A 4,003-nucleotide genomic window follows, 5' to 3' on the forward strand; every position below is an offset into this window, starting at 1 on the left:
GAAAATCCACTAGGGTCCATGTCTGTCGAGAAATTAAGTTATAAATTTTTGTTTCCAAAGCCACTTTCCACTCAGGATGGGATAAAGCCTCATGATGATTCCTAGGAATGAAGTTAATAGAAAATGACAAAGCAAAATTATGTCAAGGAGAAGAAAGAAGAGACATAAAAACCAAGGTTCAAGAATTTGTTTTGTTTCGGTGGTTCCAAAATCACCAAAATACAAAAATTTCAGCAAAATTTCACCAAAAAGTGTACTTTTTTTCCATGTATTTCGCTTGGCCATTGTGGGGACTAATGGCTGAAGTGATCGAAATTAGCGAAACAAAATGACCAAGATGGTCCAAATTTTGATGAAACAGTGCATTTTTTGGGGCCGAAATGACCGAAATATTATCGAGATGACCAAAATTATGCACTTTGTGTTTCGTATGCCATTTCATTTTGGTAGAAAAAACAAAAAACCAAAAGCTCCAAAATTTCGGCAAGGTATCGCCGATTTTTTAAACCATGATAGAGACATAATTTTTAATAGGTTATGCGGTTAGTTTTCTAAGTGCAAAAACCGGTACCTTTGTGAAGAGCCATTGGTAAGTGTGAAGGAGCTTCATTTGGATGAACAAACTGAGTGGTGGGCTATGAAGCACTAGTAGATGACACTATTTTCTTACATTGTTGGTACACTTGTAGTGGTGCAAGATATGAAGCAACTAGAACATCATCAAAGGGCACAAGAATCGAAAAAGGTGCACAATTACTTTCAACATCAAGAGAGAAGATGTACGAACAAGAGGAGAAAAATACATAATAATTTCAAAAAAAAAATGTTACATCGGAGCTGACAATTTTCCAGAGATACAGGGTTATAACATTTATACCCTTTTTGAGTTCTAGAATAACCAAGAAAAACACACCTGATAGCCCTGAGAGATAATTTATGTATTTGAGGTTGTAAAATGTGAACAAACAAAAAACCAAAAACTCGAGGTGGCCAGGAAAACAAGGGAGTTTGTTGGGGAAAAAAATTAAATAAAGGGAATGGTTATCTAGAATAGAAAAGGAACAGAAAGGGCATTTGTTTGATCAAATAACCTGCAATGAGAACAATATCACAACAAAAATGTTTAGGAACATGCATATTGATCATGAGAGACCAAACAATCTCCAATAAGTGTTTGTTTCTTTGTTTAGAAACCCCATTTTGTTGTGGGGTATAAAAACTTGTTTAGAATCATTTCATGAGCTTAACAGAAAGTAGAAATTTAACGCTGAGTGTACTCAAGTGCATTATTGGAACAAAAAACTTTAATGGAAGCATCAAATTGGGTCTTTATTTGATTAAAAAATCTTAAGGAAAAATAGAAAATTTTTTAACGAACTTTCAACAAATACACAAATGTCAAATGAGAATGATCGTTCACAAAGGTGATAAAATAAAATAAAACCTAACCTATTTTGGATACAACAAGGACCAACCAATGTCAAAAAGAAATACAAAAAAGAAAGATTGACTTCTCGAGTTCGCAAGTTTTATACTCAAGGCAAGACATAGATTTGCAATTAGGTATCATATGCTGAAGCTTAAATAGAGATGGATGCCCCAAGCCCCCAACTGAAAATGCCGTTGAAGAGTGACACCAATAGTAGTAGCAACAACGGTAGAGGGACCAGTGAAATTTAGGTAGTAGAGTCTAACCTACCACCAATCTTCCTCCTTGTCTAAAGGTCTTGAAAAACATAACAAGAAAAATAAAAGATGATAGAATAATTAGGAGATTTAGTAAGCTAGCTAACAAATAATGGATTAATAGTAACTGTGGGACATGAAGAACAGATGATATGGTCAACCGTACTATAACCAATCAAATGGGTAGAGGACCCATCAACAAGAATTATAGGTGAGGAGTTAGGAACTTTGGACAATGAAAAAATTAATTCTAACTTAAAAGTCATATGGGAAGAGGCACTAGAATCAATGATCCACAATGGAAGATGTGGATGTAAGGAAAGTTGATGTACATGTAGCTTCTTTTTTAGGGCATCCATTTATTCTACCATTTTGGCCTTCCATTTTCCATCTACAAAAGCTTCCTACCAATTCTGGGGAACATGAACATAAGAAAGAGAAGACACAAAAGCACAACAAGAGGGAGAAAGGGAATCATAAGAAACAACATGGGAAATGGGGTGTTGAGGGCAAGTCCTAGTGCATTTTCTAAGAGCAAAAGGTTGGTCAGAAGAAGAAGTTATACCTATCACAATGGGCTTAGTTGGTTCTGAATCTAGGGTTGCCGAGGGGATGTGTAAAGATGTTGTAGTGGTGGAAGTGGTCTTAAGTTGCTTAATTCTGGTGTGAACCCTACAATAGAGATGAAGAGTCTGTCTCTGAAATTCACCAATAGTATGTTGAACAGTAGTCACTCCCCCTAGGTAGGAACAATGGTCTCAGCCTGAGCCTTGAGCTGGAATATCAATAATCTCTATCCCTTACTCTATATTGGAGATGGTAGATACACTAGAGGTGGAGCAAGCAGATTCAGAGTCGGCTCTTCACTGTTAATACTGGACTCCCCCTGATGATATGGCGAGGAATAATAATAGCCAACGGGTTCGTGAAACACAATATTCATGGTGACTATGGTATGCCTAGTAGGAGGATGATAACACTCGTATCCTTTCTGAGTAGGAGAATAACCCAGATTGATACACTTGATGCTACGAGATTCCAATTTTCCTGGTGAGTAGGTGATCCCTAGCATAGTAAGTACACCCAAAAGTCTTCGGAGGAACAAGAAAGGAGTTATCCCCATGAAGAACAACCACAAGAGTATGAGAATCAAGAACCCTAGTAGGCATGGGGTTGATCAAGTAGGTGGCAGTCAGGACAGCATCAATTCAATAATGAGAGAGAACCTGTCTGGAAAAAACCATTGTGTGGGAAATGTCCAATAAGTGTCTGTTCTTACGTATGGCAGCCCTATTCTGAGCGAGAGTGCCAACGTAGCTAGTCTGATGGAGGATCCCATGTTCAGCAAGATACCTCTGAAATTGACCCTCCACATATTTAGTACCATTATCAATACGTAGAATTTTCAAAGTAGTATTGAATTGTGTCTGATTCATCTTGTGGAAGTGTTGAAAACAATTGAACACCTCACTTTTGTGCTGCATCATATACACCCATTGAACACATTGTGCGAGAATGACAATCAATGAAAGACACAAACAATGTTTACCAGAGATAAACGTCTGACGAGACAGACCCTACATATTAGAGTGAACTAAATGGAAGATCTTCTTTTATTTAATGAAATATAACTAGAACGAGTTTGCTTAGTCAAAATACAAGCTTAAAAAAAAATTCATCCTTATTACATTGTTTAACTAATTATGGAAATAAAAGAGATAATGTTCCATGAGGACCACATTGTTCTCTGGCGAAAAATCCTTTGGTTTAAAGGCTACATTTCCCATCATAGTTTCACCACCTGGCAGGCTTTTATCAACTACCTTCCCACGCAGTCCTACCTCATCTACCATCACATTCAGGTTCCTCCTGCGTGTTGTCTATGTAGAATGGCATTGAAGATGTTGACCATTTGTTCTTCTCCAGCCCCTTCTCTACCATCTAGAAAAAAGTCCTCGGTCGTTATTGGCCTTCTAGTAGGAGAGTTCTCCCTTTCAGCAGGAACATATCTGGTTTGATATAACATTTCGGGGCCCCACCATCTGTGACATTGCCAGGAAACTTGCTTTTTGTGCCATCATCAACCACCTCTGGATGGAGCAAAATCTTCATCGTTGGATGTCCAATTCTCGCTCATATGACAAGATTTGGAATGCCATCTACTTTGACATCAGCACTAAGCTTGCTTCCCTCCACCATTGCTCGATCAAAGATTCCCCAAGGAACAAGCTCACTATGTCTCCTGGGGCCTCCCCCTATCGATCATATCTACTGCTCCACCTTGATGGTTTGTATCCCCTAGTTATGCCCCCTTTTG

This window comes from Macadamia integrifolia, unplaced genomic scaffold (genome assembly GCF_013358625.1).
Source record: "Macadamia integrifolia cultivar HAES 741 unplaced genomic scaffold, SCU_Mint_v3 scaffold1002, whole genome shotgun sequence".
In the NCBI taxonomy this organism is placed as follows: Eukaryota; Viridiplantae; Streptophyta; class Magnoliopsida; order Proteales; family Proteaceae; genus Macadamia; species Macadamia integrifolia.